Source organism: Neomonachus schauinslandi, chromosome 1 (genome assembly GCF_002201575.2).
Source record: "Neomonachus schauinslandi chromosome 1, ASM220157v2, whole genome shotgun sequence".
NCBI classification, from domain to species: domain Eukaryota; kingdom Metazoa; phylum Chordata; class Mammalia; order Carnivora; family Phocidae; genus Neomonachus; species Neomonachus schauinslandi.
The window spans coordinates 120,747,127-120,767,107 of NC_058403.1; the positions used below are offsets into that span (position 1 = coordinate 120,747,127).

Below are 19,981 nucleotides of genomic sequence, written 5' to 3' on the forward strand. Positions count from 1 at the left end.
AGGGAGAGGTAGAAGCAGGGTGGAGGGGTACAGGGAGAGGTAGAAGCAGTCTTACTGCTGAGCAGGGAGTCCTATGCAGTGTTCTGTCCCAGGACGCTGGGGTCATGATCTGAGCTGAAGGCAGACGCTTTAACAACTGAGCCACCCACGTGCCTCCAAAGCAGTATTTTAAATGGTATATTAAGAAGAGAAGAGACAAAAAATAATGCTGTTTTAACACCAACAAATAGGACAACCTTAGAGAAATGGATAAATTCCTAGAACCATACAGTCTACCAAGACTGAATCATGAAGTAGAAAATCTGAACAGACTGATTACTGATAAGGAGAGTGAGTCAGTAACCAAAAACCTCCCAACAAACAACATTCCAGGACCAGATGGCTTCACTGGTGAGTTCTACCAAACATTTGAAGAAGAATTAAACCAATCCTTCTTAGTCTCTTTCATAAAAACAGAAGAGGAAGGAACCAGAAACTCATTTTATGAGACCAGCTTTACACTGACACCAAAACCAGACGAGGGTCCACAAGAAAAGAAAATTATAGGCCAATATTCCTTATGAACATAGATTCAAAAATCCTCAACAAAATATTAGCAAACTGGGGCGCCCGGGTGGCTCAGTTGGTTAAGCATCTGCCTTCAGCTCAGGTCATGACCCCAGGGTCCTGGGATCTAGCCCTGCATCAGTCTCCTTGCTCAGTGGGGAGTCATCTTCTCCCTCTGCCTTTCCCCCTGCTCATGCTTTCTCTCTCTCAAATTAAAAAAAATAAAAAAATTAGCAAACAGAATTCACCAATACATTAAAAGAATTATAAACTGTGATTAAGTAGAATTTATTCTGGGGATGGAAAGATGGTTCAATATCCATAAATCAGCCAGTGATATCACATGAACAAAATGAAGGGTTAGAGACCATGTTATCTCAATAGATGTAGGAAAAGCATTTGACAGAATTTGACATCCGTTTATGATAAAAACTCAACAAAGTGTGTACAAAGAAAACGTATCTCAACATGATAAAGGCCATGTATTACAGGCCACAGCCAACATCATACTCAGTGGTAAAAATTTAAAACATATTCCCCTAAGATCAAGGAACAAGGAAAGGATGACTGCTCTCACCCCTTTTATTCAACATAGTATTGAAAGTGTTGGCCAGAGCATTTAGGCAAGGAAAAGAAATAAAAGGCGTTCAAATCAGAAAGGAAGAATTAAAATCATCACTATTAGCTGATGAAGAAATGAAGATAAGATGTAGAAAACCCTAAAGACTCCATCAAAAAACTGTTAGAGCTAATAAACAGTAAAGTTGGCATATACAAAAATCTGTTGCATTTCTAGACTATTGATGGACTATCAGAAATAGAAATTAAGAAAACAGTCCCATTTACAGTTGCTTCAAAAATAAATCAGTTGCAATAAAATATCTAGGAATAAGTGTAACCAAGGAGGTGAAAGAACTGCACACAATCTATAGGACACTGATGAAACAAAGAAGACACAGTAAACAGAAAGATAGTTTGTGCTCATGGATTAGAAAAAAAATAGTATTGTAAAAATGTCCATACTACCCAAAGCAATCAACAGATTCAGTGCAATTCCTATTATAATTGCAGTGTAATTATTTTTTAACAGAAATAGAATAAACAATCTTAAAATTTGTATTTAACCAAAAAAGATCCTGACTAGCTAAAACAATTGTGAGAAAGAGCAAAGCTAGAGGCATCATACTTCCTGATTTCAAACTATATTACAAAGTTGTAGTAATTAAAACAGTGTGTTAATGTCATAAAACAGACACACAGATCAGTGGAGCAGAATAGAGAATCCAGAAATAAAGTGATGTATATATGTTCAATTAATTTATAACAAAGGAACTGAGAAAATACAGTGGGGGTTAAGACAGTCTCTTCAATAAAAGGTGCTGGGAAAACTGGACAGCCACATACAAAGGAATGAAACTGTATCCCTATCTTACACCATAGATAAAAATTAACTCAATACAGATTAAAAATGTGAACTTAAGACCTGAATCCATAAATTCCTAGATGAAAACATAGATGGTTAGCTCCCCTACTTTGATTTTGGCAATGGTACTTTGGATTTGATGATGAGTTTTTGGATTTGACACCAAAAGCAAAGGCAAAAAAGGCAAAAATAAACAAATGGGACTAAATCAAACTAAAAAACTTTTCTATACAGCAGAGGAAACCGTCAGTAAAATGAAAAGGCAACCTCCCACCTACCAAATGGGAGAAAATATTTGCAAATCATATACCTGTTGAGGGTGTAATTCTAAAGACATAAAGAACCCATACAAGTTAATAGCACCCCCCCCTCCCGCCCCAGTTAGCAGAAATCTGAATAGATATTTTTCCTGAGAAGACCTGCCAATGTCTAACAGGTAATTGAAAAGTTGCTCAATATCACTAACCATCAGGGAAATTAAAATAAAAAACCACAATATAATCACCTCACCCTGTTAGAATTGCTGGTAATCAAAAAGACAGTAACAGATACTGGTGAGAATGTAGAGAAAAGGGATCTGTTTTGTACTGGTGGTAGAAATGTAAATTGGTGGAACCATAATGGAAAGTACTGTGGAGATTCCTCCCCAAAATTAAAAATAGAACTACCTTCTGATCTATCAATCCCACTTCTGAGTATTTATCTGAAGGAAACAAAAACAGTAACTGAAAAAGATGTCTGCACCCCTCTGTTCATTACAGCATTGTTTACAATAGTCAAGATGTAGAAGCAGTCTAAGTGTCCATCGATGGATGAATGGATAAAGAAGTTGTGTGTGTGTACACACACACACACACACACACACACACAGGAATGTTAGTCATAAAAAGAAGGAAATCTTGCCATTTGCAACAACATGGATAGATCTTGAGGGCATTATGCTAAATGAAATAACTCAGAGATGGACAAATACTATATGATGTCACTTAACATGTGTTATCTTAAAAAGAAAATCCCCAAACCAGACTAATCAATACATAGAACAAATTGGTGATTGCCAAAGGCAGGGGTGGGGTGTGGGCAAAATGGGTGAAGGGGGTCAAAAAGTGTAAACTTCTAGTTATAAATTATAAGTCATGGGAGTGTAATATACAGCATGGTGACTGTAGTTAATAATACTGCATTGCATAATTGAAAGTTGCTAAGAGAGTAGATCTTAAAACTTCTCATGACAAGAGAAAAAGTAATGCTGTTTTATTTATTTCATTTTATTTTTAAAAGATTTTACTTATTTATTTGAAAGAGAGAAAGCACACAAGTAGGGGGAGAGGCAGGCAGAGGGAGAAGCAGGTTCCCCGCTGAGCAGGGAGCCCGATGTGGGACTCTATCTCAGGACCCTGGGATCATGACCCAAGCCGAAGGCAGTCGCCCAACCAACTGAGCCACCCACTGTTTTATTTTTATTTTTATTTTTTTTTAAAGATTTTATTTATTTATTTGAGAGAGAGAATGGGAGAGAGAGAGCATGAGGGGGGGGAGGGTCAGAGGGAGAAGCAGACTCCCCGCCGAGCAGGGAGCCCGATGTGGGACTCGATCCCGGGACTCCGGGATCATGACCTGAGCCGAAGGCAGTCGCTTAACCAACTGAGCCACCCAGGCGCCCCCCACTGTTTTATTTTTAAAAATTTTTTAAAGGGGCTCCTGCGTGGCTCATTCGGTTAAGCGTCTGCCTTCGGCTCAGGTCATGATCCAAGAGTCCTGGGATCGAGCCCCGCATCGGGCTCCCTGCTCAGCGGGAAGCCTGCTTGTCCGTCTCCTACTCCCCCTGCTTGTCCGTCTCCTACTCCCCCTGCTTGTGTTCCCTCTCTTGCTGTGTCTCTCTCTGTCAAATAAAATCTTTAAAAAAAAAATTTTTTTTTTTTTTAAAGATTGGGTTGTCTGGATGGCTCAGTTGGTTAAGCAGCTGCCTTCGGCTGAGGTCATGATCCCAGCATCCTGGAATCAAGCCTCGCATCAGGCTCCCTGCTCAGCAGGAAGTCTGCTTCTTCCTCCCCCTGCTCTTAGATTTCACTTGCTCTCTCGCTGTTTCTCCCTCTCAAATAAATAAAATACATTTTTTAAGATTTTATTTATTTGAGGGGGAGAGAGAGAGCATGTGTGCGCACAAGCGTGCACATGCGGTGGGGGTGGGGGGCAGAGGGAGAGAATCTCAAGCCGGGCTCATTCCTACCACCCCGAGATCATAACCTGATCCAAAATCAATAGTGGACGCTCAACCAACTGAGCCACCCAGGTGCCCCAAGTAATGGTGTTTTAAAAATAATGCTGTATTTGAGGTTTTTGAAACAAAATATGATTTATTAGTTTAACTATAGGGTATTGTTATAAATTAAATACAGGACAGTAGCCAAAAGTGGTTTGAAGCATAAATAGATGAAGATTTCGATTCTTTTATTTAAAAATATTTTAATTAATTAATTAATTTATTTGAGGGAGAGAGAGCGAGCGAACATAGAAGCAGGGGGAAGAGGCAGAGGGAGAGAGGAAGAAGCTGACTCACTGCTGAGCAGGGAGGCCACTGTGAGGCTCGATCCCAGATCCCTGAGATACATGACCTGAGCCGAGGGCATATGCTTAACCAGCTGAGCCACCCAGGCACCCCAAGATTTCAACTTTTTGAGAAACTAGACATAGTGACCTCTAATGAATTATATTCCAAACCATGTAACTTCTAGTACCTGTTCTTTTGTGCACAGGTCATAAGCTGAGGCAGTGTGTGTCAATGGAGGTGGGGTTTCATGACAATAATACTGTGTTGCTGCCTCAACTTTTCAGGTGATGTCTCCTGATCCCTAGACACTACCTTCCAACCTCCTCTGTGAAGTTCAGGCAGGTACTTTATATTTCCCATTTCCAATAGTCCAACCTCATCTCTTGTGATTGAGGCTGTGTGGGGGTTGAGGTAAAAAATATTATAGTCAGTGATATGAGCCTTTACTATCTATCTCTGTTTTATTACCTCCAGTAGTTTAAGAAGGTGTACCCTCTGAATGAAAACAGAACAGACAAATCTCCCATTCATCTCTCTCAACCAACCTAAGTGCTCTGTTACAGGCTGGGTTGCAAATTGGTCCATGTTTTATTTTTGTAATTCTCTCTTCTCCCAGTCAAGTGTGTGATATGGTGTCCTAAAAAAGTATAAGTAGCTAATATTTATTAACTTGAATTCCAATTTTTTTTCCCTATCTTTTTCTCTTGATCAAGGCCTAGCACTGAGATGACACTGTTCTCCTGCCTCTCCTCATTTACCATGTCCTCTAGATAGAATAGGCAGTGAAAGAACAGTGTTGGCACCAAGGAAAACATCTTTTCAATTTTTTCTGGCTTTTAAATTTTTTTCAAATTCTTTTACTGTCAGTAATGAAGAGGAAATAAAAACAAGCATTTTGTCATTCTTGGCTAGATACCTTAGGAGAATAATTGGTCTCTGAAGAAAAGCATTTAAACAGACAAACAAATACTTGAATAGGCCAGAGTTAAATTAGTATCTAAAGTAGTAATGCTGAAATGGTTTGGGACAAATGCCAGCTTTTTAGGATGCTGTTTGAATTTTTATGTATTATAACTTACTTTCAAAATGACAGAACTAAAAGATTTGGAGCCTGGAATAATTCTTTTTCTACAGCTGTAGAGCTATTTAAAATTCTTCTCATGTTACTGTTTGCCATCCAGATGGCTTTCTGGCACTGATTCAGTTCCTAGATGTGAGGGCTGTTGGTTAGTTACTCACCAGCATCACCATACACTTGCACAGTTTGGCTCATGACTCACTCTCACAGCACTTAACATGTGGGTATCCTTTGCTAGATACAGTCATTTCTGATTGTCATGATGTCACTTGTTATAAATAGGTACCAGAATTGACTGGATAACATTTCTGGGATGAATGGTTGACATCCCTCTCCCCCCAAAAAAGAAAAAGACACCCAGTAAGTCTTTTGGACCCCCATTGCCACTGTATTGAGAAACAGAAGTTGTCTGGACGATGAAACTTCTAAAATATGTATCTGCATGGTAGATGCAAAAGTATATCCAATAAACCAGAATTATTTACTTCATTCCTCCACTATTAGCTAAAATGATTAAAAAACAAAAAAGAACTTAGCTCAGAAATCAGAGTTGTGATGAGAGGTTAGGGAGAGGAAGGGGTTTGTTATCTGAAAGGAACACCCAAAGAGGCTCTGAATGCTTGCAGTGTTCTGTTTCTTGACCTGGACTGTGGTTTGCTTTACAGTAGGTGTTTGCGTTATAGTAACTCATTGCATACTTTTTTGTGTGTGTGTGCTTTTTTGTTTTATTATTTTAAACAATAAAAATGTTTAAAAAAATAGAAAATACTTGCCCATCATGTACAAGAATTCCCTCAGCAATGTCTTCAAAGGCTAAAGAAAGTCACCATATTTTGAACTAGATTATTGGTAGTAAGTCTTTGTTTTGCTAGTTTTATCTATTTAGTAAAATAATCAGTGTTACCCTAAAACATGGTTATGGTCAACAGTGATTTAAAATAGGCTTAACAATTAGTCCCCATGCCCAAAATACCATTCATTTGGAAGTGGAAGAGAAGGGACAGGGTGAGGGGAGAGCATTGTGGGGATGAAATATATATTTCTTGGAAATATATATCCAATTTGAGTAATTTATTATCTTTGTTGATAAACATGATCGAATATTTAGAAGAAAGGAGGGCAGACTGAAAACACTGAAAAAAATTAATTAGCATTACTTAATAAAAGTTAAATTTTGGGGTACCACAGTGGCTCAGTCAGTTGGGCGTTTACCTTTGGCTCAGGTCATGATCCTGAAGTCCTGGGATTCAGGATCGAAGCCCTGTGTTGGGCTCCCTGCTCAGCGGGGAGTTTGCCTCTCCCCATCCCTCTGCCCCTCCTCACCACTCTGCTCTCTCTCTCTTGCTTGCTGTCTCTCTCTCAAATAAAGTCTTAAAAAAATTAATATTTGAATCAAAACCATTTATTTTATTTTCTAAAGATTTATTTACTATTTTTTAAAGATTTACTTATTTTAGAGAGAGAAAAAGAGGGTGAGCACACACATGTGTGGGGGGAGGGTTAGAGGGAGAGAGAATCTCAGGCAGACTCCCCCCTGAGCCCCATGCGGGGCTCTCTCATGACCCTGAGATCGTGACCTGAGCCGAAACCCAGAGTCGGACACACATCCAGCTGAGCCACCCAGGCACCCCAAGACCATTTATTTTAAATGAGCATCTTAAATAAGTTAGCAGTTTATTTTTGAATAATGGGGTGATACGATTTTTTTTTATAATCTTTGTAGGAAATTATTAACATTCTTTAGACTTTGGAATCTGCTGAATTAAAACTTTTTTATCAGCCCATTTTGTCTGAAGAAATAATATCAACAATGTCCCGTCTCCCCATTGGAATTCCATTGTTCTATCTAAATTTATGTTTAAATGTTTACCTGATAATGACTTTTAAAAAGTTGTTGGGAGGGGCGCCTGGGTGGCTCAGATGGTTAAGCGTCTGCCTTCGGCTCAGGTCATGATCTCAGGGTCCTGGGATCGAGTCCCGCATCGGGCTCCCCGCTCCGCTGGAAGCCTGCTTCTCCCTCTGCCTCTCTCTCTCTGTCTCTAATGAATAAATAAATAAAATCTTAAAAAAAAAAAAAAAGTTGTTGGGAATGTGGGAGTTATTTAATTCTCTAGTGCCTTTTAAGTGAACATAGGTAATTTATGTAGCTTGTGAAAAGATTTTTTTTTTTTTTTTAGTAGGCTCCATGGTTCAATGTAGGGCTTGAACTTACCACCCTGAGATCAAAAGTCACATGCACTGGGCACCTGGGTGGCTCAGTTGTTAAGCGTCTGCCTTTGGCTCAGGTCATGATCCCAGTGTCCTGGGATCGAGTCCCACATCGGGCTCCCTGCTCGGCGGGAAGCCTGCTTCTCCCTCTCCCACTCCCCCTGCTTGTGTTCCTGCTCTCGCTATCTCTCTCTGTCAAATAAATAAATAAAATCTTAAAAAAAAAAAAAAAAAGAGTCACATGCACTACTGACTGAGCCAGCCAGGTGCCCCAATGTAGCTGGTTTCAAACATTATTTGTTCAGTGGCTATCAGTGGAAGGTGTAAGAAAAATGTAGGGTAAATGGTATGAATTGTAGAGTACCCTGTAGTTCGATGTTTTCCATAAATTTTGGGATACATTGCAGTTTTTGAAAAAATGTAATTTAATTTTTATTCCAGTATAGTTAACATACAGTGTCAGTGTTTGAATTTTGTACAAATAGTGATTCAACAATTTCATACATCACCCAGTGCACATCTCAGCAAGTGCACTCCGCTTAATCCCTGTCACCTACTTCACCCATCTACCCACCTCCCCTCTGGTAACCAGTTTGTTCTCTGTAGTTAAGAGTCTTTTTCGTGGTTTGTTTTCTCTCTCTCTTTTATTTCCTTTGCTCATTTGTTTTGTTTCTCAAATTCCACACATGAGTGAAATCATATGGCATATGTCTTTCTCTGACTGACATATTTTGTTTAGTATTATGCTATCTAGATCCATCCATGTTGTTGCAAATGGCAAGATTTCATTCTCTTATGGCTGAATAGTATTCTAGTGTGTGTGTGTGTGTGTGTGTGTGTGTGTGTATACACACACATACCATCTCTTCTTTATCCATTCATCTATCAGTGGACACTTGGACTGTTTCCATATCTTGGCTATTGTAAATAATGCTGCTATAAACATAGGGGTACATGTATTTCTTTGACTTGGTGGTTTTGTATTATTTGGGTGAACACCCAGTAGTGTGATTACTGGATCATAGGGTAGTTCTATTTTTAATATTTTGAGGATCCTCTGTACCAGTTAGGGGTTTCTGAGTGCCTGGACCAGTTTGCATTCCCACCAGCAGTGCACGAGGTTTCCTTTTTCTCCACATCCTCATCAACACTTGTTATTTCTTGTGTTTTGATTTCAGCCATTCTGACAGGTATGAGGTGATATCTCATTGTAGTTATGATTTGCATTTCCCTGATGATGAGTGATGTTGAGCATCTTTCATGTGTCTGTTGGCCATCTGTAGGTCTTCTTTGGAGAAATGTTCATGTCTTCTGCCCATTTTTTAATTGGGTTATTTGTTTTTTGGGTGTTGACTTGTATAAGTTCTTTATAGAGTAGAATATACTAACCTTTTATCACATATGTCATTTGCAAATACCTACTTCCGTTCTGCAGGTTGCCTTTTAGTTTTGCTGTTATATCCTTTGCTGTGCATATTTTGATGTAGTCCCAATAGTTTATTTTTTGCTTTTATTTCCCTTGCCCTCTGGAGACATGTCTAGAAAAATGTTGCTACAGCTGATGTCAGAGAAATTACTGCCCATGCTCTCTTCCAGGATTTTTATGGTTTCAGGTCTCACATTTAGGTCCTTAATCCATTTTGAGAATTTATGTTTGTGTATGGTATAAGAAAGTGGTCCAATTCCATTCTTTTGCATGTAGCTGTCCAGCTTTCCCAATACCATTTGTTGAAGAGACTTTTTCCCATTGTATATTCTTTCCTCCTTTGTTGAAGATTAATTGACTATATAATTGTGGGTTTACTTCTGGGTTATCTATTCTATTCCATTGATCTATGTGTAATATTTTCCAAACAAAACCAGAATGTCTCTTGAATCGTGATTCTGTTAGTACCCAGAGTATGCTGTGAATGGAATCTTTTTTTTTTTTTTTTGACAGACACAGCAAGAGAGGGAACACAGCAGGGGGAGTGGGAGAGGGAGAAGCAGGCTTCCGTGGAGCAGGGAGCCCGATGCGGGGCTCGATCCCAGGACCCTGGGATCATGACCTGAGCCAAAGATGCTTAATGACTGAGCCATCCAGGCGCACCTGGAATTTTTTTTAAAGGAAAAAATAATGGCAGCAGTACAATTAAAATTGAAAAAATACAGTTTCTCATCATTTCTAATGTAACATGAATGACAAATAGATATGTTAGCATTCTGTGAAGTCTGCTTAGGGCATTCCATTAACTGATAAGCTCTAGTTAATTTAAACTTACTTTAGACGAGTATTTGAAATTGGAATGTGTTTGAAACTCTTTTTTCTTAGAAAGCAGGATTTTATTATGGAGATTTAAGTGTTTGGAGAGTTAAGTGTCTAAAATTTAAGTGTATGGAGATTTAAGTGCTCTATTTTTTAAAAAAGATTTTATTTGAAACTGATATTACACAATATGTTAACTAAGTGGAATTTAAAACCTTGAAACTAAAAAAATAATGTATTTATATATTTTTAAAGAATTTTATTAAAGATTTATTTATTTATTTTAGAGAGAGAGAATGTGCTGTGCATGAGTGGGATAGGGGCAGCGGGAAAGAATCTCAGACTCTCCGTGGAGTGTAGAGCCTGACCCCCAGGGCTCGATCTCACAAACCTGAGAACATTACCTGAGCTGAACTCAAGAGTCTGACACCCAACTGACTGAGCCACCCAGGTGCCCCTAAAGATTTTTTTACATACTGTCTACACCCAGCCTGGGGCTCAAACTCACAACCTTGAGACCCAGAGTTTCATTCTGTACGGACTGAGCCAGGCAGGTTTCCCTCAGTGCTCTGTTTTATCATATAAGAATTATTCTCAAAGCAAATATTCTCTAAGATACCGAAGTGTTCAGTTTACTTGGATAGTATACCTTAACGTATTAAAAGTAACAAAGTCTGGGACGCCTGGGTGGCTCAGTCGTTAAGCGTCTGCCTTTGGCTCAGGTCATGGTCCCAGGGTCTTGGGATCGAGCCCCACATTGGGCTCTACGCTCAGCGGGAAGCCTGCTTCTCCCTCTCCCACTCTCCCTGCTTGTGTTCCCTCTCTCACTGTGTCTCTCTCTGTCAAAAAAATAAATAAAATCTTAAAAAAAAAAGTAAAAATAACAAAGTCTAAGATAAGCAACAGGTTAATAAAACTATGATTCATAATTCTAACATTTTCACATAGTTATTATTTACTCTGCTGTAAAAAGATTATACATGGTTATTTACTCTGCAGTAAAAAGACTATTAATGTTTAAGTGAAACATCTATAAATTACACTAGTGTGACCAAACACATACAGAAATTCAAATTTCAGTAAAATAAAGTTTGATTTTATAAGTAATCAGAAAAATGCAGTTTAACTCACAAGAACTTTTTTTTGCTTTTGGATAATTGACTGAAATTAAAAACTTGTATTACAGTTCTGTTAATTGATACTATGTACATCCATCAATGTAGTGGGAATACAAATTGGTAAAGACTTCTAGAAAATATCTTTCTAGAAAGTTTGACAGTACATAGAAAGAACCTTGATGAACTTTGTACCAGTGATTCTAAATCCTGTTGGACTCAAATCTTTTTTTTTTTTTTAAGTAGGATCCACGCCCAGCGTGGAGCCCAGTGCAGGGCTTGAACTCACAACCCTGAGATCAAGACCTGAGCTGAGATCAAGAGTTGGATGCTTAACCTACTGAGCCACCCAGGCACCCCTCAGATCCCTTTTTTGTAGCATATTTTGTAATACTTGTACTATATTGAAATAAAATTTATAGTTAATATAATCTACCAAAAATGTTATTTATTTTTAAAGATTTTATTTATTTGACAGAGAGAGACACAGCGAGAGAGGGAACACAAGCAGGGGGAGTGGGAGAGGGAGAAGCAGGCTTCCCGCAGAGCAGGAAGCCCGATGCGGGGCTCCATCCCAGGACCCTGGGACCATGACCCTAGCCAAAGGCAGACGCTTAACGACTGAGCCACCCAGGCGCCCCCCAAATGGAAAGTCTTGAGTTAATTCTTAGGCTTGACTCTTGTGTGTGGTGCTCCCTATGAAATAAGGGTGACAAAGGGAAATAGGAACCAGATATATTTTATATTTGAATGTGTAGCCATGTTTTTTTTCAAAATATCTCTGCAAAAGATTTATCTGTTAGCATTTGGTTTGTTAACTTCATTTGTTTAGCAACCATGTGACAGTTTTAGTCTGACAAAGGACATGCTGTTTTAGTAACAGCAGAGCACATTTTGTAAGTATGCCCCCTCTCTCAGTACGTATGTACAGTGTTGTGTGTGATGTTCTGAAGAGCTACCAGTTACCCTGTGGGTTTAGTTTGACCACTCCATCTCTAAGTTTGTTTACTAAGAGTCATGAAAATTAAGAGCTAGTCATACTGGCCTTATATTCCTCTGATTGTTTAAGGGGCTAAAGTTTTCTTTACTTGACCTTCTTTTACCCTTCAAGAATTAGCCAAAGACAACATAGCCAAATACAAGAAACACCATTGGTTTGCCAGTAGAAATGTATGATAAATTGTGTTCATTACTATTTTAAATATGGAGTATAATTAGGTCTAGATAGAAACATTTCTAGGTTGGGGAGCGTGGGTGGCTCAGTTGGTCATAATCTCAGGGTCCTCATATTCAGCCCTGAGTCAGGCTCCTCGCTCAGCAGGGAATCTGCTTGTCCCTCTCCCTCTCCTTCTGCCCCCTCACCCTGCTCATGCTCCCTCTCTCTCTCAAAAAATAAAATCTTAAACAAAAAAAAAAGTCCATTTCTAGGTCATTACTACTTTGAGAAATAATAGGAACTGTCCTTAATAGGAACTGTCCTAGAGCAGTGGTTCTGAAAGTGGACAGTGACCTCCCTCCTATGTTTTTGAAATTTGTAACAGGTGATTTTGTTGTATTTGTTGATACAATGACTGGGGGAGGTGCTACTTATTAGTAGGTAATGGATTACTGGATATCCTGCAATGCATAAGACAGTCTTCTACAACGAAAAAATGTCTCAAGTACAACACAGTTTTTGAATTTTCTTCCAGATACTAATGTACGTGAAAACTCTATTATTATCTGAGCTGAGATCTTAACTCTGTATTACATAAAAATATAATACAAAGTATTTTTTACATGATTTCAAAATATTAACATTGAAAGATAAAGATTTGGAAAATCTGTGACACCAGTGACCAGCATTTGTACTATTTGCTCATCACTACAACACATCTGGATTAGTCTGCATTTGTAGTTGTCATATCTACCAGTTTGTATAGAGGCAAACCTGACTGCTTCATTAAGCAGAGGTTTGGTCATGTCCAAGTATTTACATATTGAGAGAAGCTTTATTATTTTCTTTTATTTCTCCTTTTATGTTACAGCTAGGACATTATACAGGTGTTTGTTTTTTTAAATTCGGTACATATATATAAGTTATATGAATAGTTTCATTTCAGATTTTTAAAGTGTTGGTGTAATACTTGTTTAAAGAAGAGTATGGAATATGAGAAGATTGAAAACCATTCTTCTAGGTAGTATTTAGCTTAAAGTACTTGAAAACCTTGAGCATTGGCCTGATTAAAAGTGCTTTTATTAAAGTGACACACAAGTACAACCTGCATGTTATGCTGTAATTATATACCATATATCTACCTGAGTGGGTTGTTTTTTTGTTTTTGGTTTTTGTGTTTGTTTGTTTGTTTTAAGTAGGCTCTGTGCCCAACGTGGGGCTTGAACTCAAAACCTTGAGATTGAGAGTTCCTTGCTCAGGGCACCTCTTTGGCTCAGTTATAGAGCATGGAGCTCTTGATCTCAGGGTCATGAGTTCCAAGTCCCACGTTGGGTGTGGAGCCTATTTTAAGGGGGAAAAAAAAAAAGTTCATGCTCTTCTGACTGAGCCAGCCAGGTGCCCTTCTACCTGAGAGTTTATAAAGTATGACAACAGTCTAACTCAGTTATTAGTGAATTATTAATATGACTATTATGGTAGAAATTAGTGGACGTGGTTGTAACCTTGCAGTATTCCCTTTTGATAATTTACTCCTGGTTGAGAAAAACATTTCTAAGTCTTTCTTTAAACCTAGTATTGCTTAACAAGCATCTTTATTATCTTGCTGAATCATTGGAATCTTTTTGAATCAGTTGACATTTGAAAGTGAGGATTTTGCCCTTGAAATTGAAGATCAAGGAATTAATTTTGGAGATTGGTGTGTTTGTTCCTTTAGGAAGCAAAGAGCATGATTAACTGTAAAGCTAAATGATTAAACTTTCCTTTTCGATACATTTTGAGGTGGCACGAGAAAAATACTTGGCAACTTATTTTGCCACTTTTAAACATTTAATTTATTTAAATGTTTCTAAATATTTCTGTTGTGAAATATAGCGTAGATATAGAAAAATACAAAAACATAAATATGGAGCTTAGTGAATTTTTCTGAAGTGAAATTCTATATTCTTTTTCTCTATATTAAAAATAATGGTTATCCCTTGACATCATGGAAGTTCTCCAGTCTGTCTAAATTTAATAGATGGCATTTTATGGGAATAAGCCATTCTATAGTTAAACATTAGTTGAAAATGCATCATTTTTTGGAGGAAATGCCTATAATGTTACTGGGTTGCTGTATGGTGGGAATGCAGTGCTTAGGTTATAGGTAAGATATATTTCATGTTCCTTTCACATGACAGGAATGTGTGGATTGGAGACCAAGTGATATTAGGCGAAGCTTGATCCATTGCAAGTGATGATGCTATCAGAATTCTGTATATTTGTTAATACTTTTCTGATTTACTCTTTTATGGAAAGGTACATCTGCTATGAAATATAGACTGAGATTTTTGTAAAGCCATGTGCAAATAGACTTAACTAATATCTGAATTAAATCATTTCAGTTTTTTAAATTTGAGTTATAGGAAATCTATATGTGTTATGGCATTTTATCTGTGTAATGGTAGATATTACCATGACTTCATGTAAAGATGTCACCTTTGTGGGCTGTTTATGGAATTTTCTTAGACTAGGCACTGAGAGACTACATTGAAGGCCACATAAATTTTTCCTGTTAAGAATGATTTAAATCACATTTTTAATTATCCAGTATAATTATTCTACTAAGTGACTTCCATAGAATTTGTTTCACTCATTCATTAATTCATTTAGCCATGTGTAAATATTTACTGAGACCATAATATGTGTCAAAGCTGCAAATAAAGAGGTGGGAATAATAGGAAGTTGGGAGCTGTTTGTATGCAACGACCTTCAGTGTAGTGTGCTCCCGCTTTGACATAGGTATGCCCTGGTGCTTGGGTGCACAGGAGTATTAGGGAAGGATTCCAAGAGTCCAGAAGAATAAGAGTTGATCAGGAGATATATAGATAAGGCCATCTTAGGGAGAGGGAATGATGGTTAAGGTAGGAGGTAAGAGAGAGTATGGGATATGCTGGCAAGTATTAGTGGTTTGGGGTGGCAGGGTTAAGTCTAGGATGTGTGAGGGTGTTGAGCAACAGATCTAGAAAGGAAGGAAGGTAGGGGCCCATGAATTCATTCTTGTAATTCATTTTAGTTATAACTACTTCATCAAAAAATTCTTAAATCTACCATAGTGCTTTTTTCTCCAATACCCCCAGAAGTTCATAATTTTGTATCTGGGCAGTTAATGCCATATGGTGGTGTGAGGTGCAGTCTCTTTGAAAAGATTGGTCTTCTGGGCTTCAGGCCTGAGGAAGCCTCAGCATTTCCAGCTATCTGGTAAGGGTGAGATAATAGAGGTTTTGTTTTTATAGTTTCATGTTCCTTTATTGCTATTGTTATTCATTAGGTGATTTGGTTTCAGTTGTGAGTCTTGCCAAAAATAAAAAATCTATGCTGAAAGTAGGGGCATATACAGGTTTATCATGATTGTAATTGTGTTACAGGTGGCTGATGTTTCATAAACCCTTCTCTGTTTTAAATGGAAACTTTGGTTTTTCCTCTCTCAGCTTTTGTTGCAAATTACTGATTCATGTCATACATGCTGTGCTTGGTGTGCAGGGAGGTGGCTTTCTCCCATCTTTGTGTGGTGGTAATGAATATAGGCAAAGCATGGTCTTTATAATTTGGTGTAGCACATTTTCTTGAACACTTGCTATTTGCAAGATTGAAAAGCACCTTTTCTAAAGACAGTCTCCAAAGTCTGTTCTGCAGTGATGTAACTAAAGCTATTCCAGGACCAGTGACTGTTTTTTTTTTTTTTTTTAAAGATTTTATTTATTTATTTGAGAGAGAGAGACACAGCAAGAATACAAGCAGGGGGAGTGGGAGAAGGAGGAGCAGGCTTCCCGTGGAGCAGGGAGCCCGATGCGGGGCTCGATCCCAGGACCCTGAGATCATGACCCGAGCCGAAGGCAGATGCTTAACGACTGAGCCACCTAGGCGCCCCTGGGACCAGTGACTGTTCATGACATCTGTAGTAACTTTGTGTAGTTTGTTCATGTTTATAAAAGTATCAGGTTAGGGCGCCTGGGTGGCTCAGTCTGTTGAGCATCTGCCTTTGGCTCGTGTCGTGGTCCCAGGGTCCTGGGATCGAATTCCGCGTCGGGCTCTCTGCTCAGTGGGGAGCCTGTTTCTCCCTCTCCTTCTGTCTGCCACTCTCCCTGCTTGTGCGCTCTCTGTCAAATAAATAAAAATAAAAATAAATCTTTATAAAAATATCAGTTCAGAGTGCCCAAGTATAATAACTTCTCCATACACTGTGGTAAGAGACAGTACTTTAAAAAGCATGGGGGGAAGAAAGCAAAAATAAAAGCATGGGGCAAGCCTTCAAGAAGCTTATAGTTAACATAATGTGGTTTATTGTGGTTAATGTATCAGACGTTTTTCTGGTACTTTGTTATGCAGAGGGTTGTGTAGGGCTCACATGCTACAGTTAGACCCAAGTTCAGATCCAGGGCTGCCACTTGGTAGCTATGAGATCTCAACCTCTTTAAGTTTCTCAAGGAATAGTAATATTACCATAGGATGGTAGTAAGGATAAAATATAGAAATGCATGTAAAGAAGTTACTAGAATGCTGGCACAGAGTAAGAACTCACCGTTAGCTGTTTTAGATTTTTTTATTGTCCTGTGATTTTCTTTTTTAATTGTAGGAGTAGGGATAATAATGTTTTTCTTAAGTTCATTAAACAATTACTAAATGGCTACTATGTGCTGATCACTTTTAGGGAAATGAAAGTAGTTGAAAATATATAACTTATAGCTCAAAAGAACTTAGGGCTTTTGAATAAAAATTAAAAATAAGCAAATACTTATATTGGATTACTAAGTTCCAGGAGTTCTTCAGTTTTTATAACTATGTGCTCTAAGGTAGTTACTGTTGATTTCATCATTTTGCAGATAAGGGAACTTAAGTAGGGAGAAGATACGTGATTTGCTCAAGATCTTTCAGCCAGTGAGGGATGGAACCAGCTCTCACAAGTAAGCTGTTGGATTCTGAGACCACAGTCTTTCATCAGTGCACTGTCCTGCCTACAGAAACAAGACTGGCACATGGGAAAGAGTCAGGGCCTGTGTAAGTGTCAGTGTAATGGGTCCAGATTATAAGAGGTGTAAGAGTTAGGAGAGGAATCAGTAAAGGCTGGAATGTTCAGGGAGTGCAGTTTCCCTCATCCTTGCCAACCCCTGTTGTTCCCTGTGTTGTTAATTTTAGCCATCCTGACAGGTGTGAGATGGTATCTCATTGTGGTTTTGATTTGTATTTCCTTGATGATGAGTGATGTTGAGCATCTTTTCATGTACCTCTTAGCCATCTGGATGTCTTCTTTGGAAAAATGTCTTCATGTCTTCTGCCCATTTCTTAACTGGGTTATTTGTTTTCTGGGTGTTGAGTTTGGTAAGTTCTTAGTAGATCTTGGATACTAACCCTTTATCAATATGTCATTTGCAAATATCTTCTCCCATTCTTTAACTGCCTTTTAGTTTTGTTGATTGTTTCCTTCACTGTGCAGAAGCTTTTTATCTTGATGAAGTCCTAATAGTTTTTTTCCTTTTGTTTCCCTTGCCTGTGGTGATGTGTCTAATAAGAAGTTGCTACAGCCAAGGTCAGAGAGGTTGCCGCCTGTGTTCTCCTCTAGGATTTTGATGGTTTCCTGTCTCACACTAAAGTCTTTCATCCAATTTGAATTTATTTTTGTGTATGGTTTAAAAAAGTGGACCAGTTTCGGGGCACTTGGGTGGCTCAGTTGGTTAAGTATCTGCCTTCGGCTTAGCCCATGATCTCAGGGTCCTGGGATCCAGCGCTGTATTGGGCTCCCTGCCTAGCAGGGTGTCTGCTTCTCCCTCTTCCTCTGCTCTTTCCCTCTGCTCTCTCCCTCTGCTCTTTCCCTCTGATCCTCTCCCTGCCTGAGCTCGCTCTCCAGCTTTCTTTTGACATCCATTAACATGATAGGTTGTGCTCCATCTCCTCATTTTCAATTTGCAGGTGTCTTTAAATCTAAAATGAGTCTCTTGTAGGCAGCATGTAGATAGATCTGTTTTTTTATCTATTAAGATCCCATTGTTAAGTAATCTGTAGAGATTTGTAAGTAATTTGTAGAGGTTTGAACTCAACCCCACGATCAACAGTCACATTCTCCATTAACTGAGCCAGCCAGGCGTCCCACCAACAGACCATTATTATACCTCACAAATGTAACAGTATTTCCTTAAAATCATCTAATTCATATTTAAATTTCCCAGTTTGTTTTATTTATTTTTTAAAAAGATTATTTATTTATTCGACAGAGACAAAGCGAGAGAAGGAACACAAGCAGGGGGAGTGGGAGAGGACCCTGTGATCATGACCCAAGTCGAAGGCAGATGATTAACGACTGAGCCACCCAGGCACCCCTCCCAGTTTGTTTTAAAGATAGGTTTTATAGCTGATTTGGTGAAATAATGTTGGATAAGGCTGTTCCACCCCCAGCACAGAACTGAGGCAGGGCTTGATCTTAGAACTGTGAGATCATGACCTGGTCCGAAATCAAGAGTACTACGCTTAACCAACTAAATCACCCAGGTGACCCTCCTGAGTGTTTGTTAACAGTCCTTGCACCATTCTCTTTTTTTCTCTTCTTGTTGTTGATTAGCTTGTTTTGTTGTCATTGATTACTTTTTTTATTGATGATTCATTGGGGACTTGACTGATGCTTTTGAAGTCTTTAATTCCTTTCGCTATTTTCCTATTTCTTGTAAACTGATAAGTCAGATCTAGAGTCTTGATTAAATTCAGGTTTTTTGTTTTTTAAAATCAACCATATTCTATAGGTTGTGGTTAGTACTTCTGTTTGCATTACAGGAGGAGGCATATGTCTGGATTATTCACAGGATTTAGATAGTGTCAACCTGATAATGTTCATTATAAAGTTCCTCATCATCCTTTCACTTTATTTTGTAAACTTTTTAGCATCCATTAATTATGCATTCTTGCCTAGATTCATTGTTTCATTAGAGGTTGCACAATGGTGGTTTTCTAATTTTATCATTCTTTTTGTGTTTATGAACTAAAATTGTCTAAAAATCAAGAAAAAAAACCTTACCCTCATCATTCATTTGGTTACCCTGCAATATTTGGTATAAGCTGGTCAAAACATGTTTGATTTACTTCCCCATTCTTTATCAATTTTCAAAATAGTAAGTTGGTCTTGGCAATCTGCAGTGGTGATCAGTAAACGATTTATTTGTTTCCTTTTATTATTCAGTCACTCATTTGTATATATTTGATGTTTCAATCCATGGATGTCATGAGTATTTTTGATGCTCAGAAATGCTTCAAGTTGACTTTTGTCTCTTTTGATGTGATACTTTCATTCTTTCAGTAAATGGGATTTAAATCTTGGCTTAATTAACTTGAGTGCCCATGTTCTTCCCACTGTTATTGTTATGCTTTCTTGAAGGAAGCTCTCAAGGAAGTCTTCAAGGCGCAGTTGAGGGGTACATTTGTTGGAATAGGGGTTTGATTCCAGGAGTGTCAACATTTGTATGAACATAGTTCTAACAGCAGGTTGATAGCCTTTGTGGTACAAAGGCCTAGGCAATACAGTAATAGGACAGGTAAAGGAAATCGGGCCAGAAACATAGCACAAAGGCCCTTGCCAGCTGGGTTGAGGGATTTGGTGTTTTTAATTCTCAGGTGGTGGGTCATGAGACTATAAGTTCA

At 38.4% G+C, this 19,981-nt stretch overlaps 1 protein-coding gene across 4 annotated transcripts in view; it reads left to right on the plus strand.

The window, feature by feature from the left end:
- Positions 1–19,981, plus strand: part of PIK3CB (phosphatidylinositol-4,5-bisphosphate 3-kinase catalytic subunit beta) — a 201,697-nt gene that overhangs the window by 62,584 nt on the left and 119,132 nt on the right. Inside the window, exon 1 of one of the 4 annotated variants that reach the window (XM_021678870.2) lies at positions 17,310–17,356. The exons of the other annotated variants lie outside the window; for them this stretch is intronic. The gene's annotated coding sequence lies outside the window, so the exon portion shown is untranslated. Of the gene's footprint in view, positions 1–17,309; positions 17,357–19,981 lie in introns of those variants that run through there. 4 annotated transcript variants of the gene reach the window in all.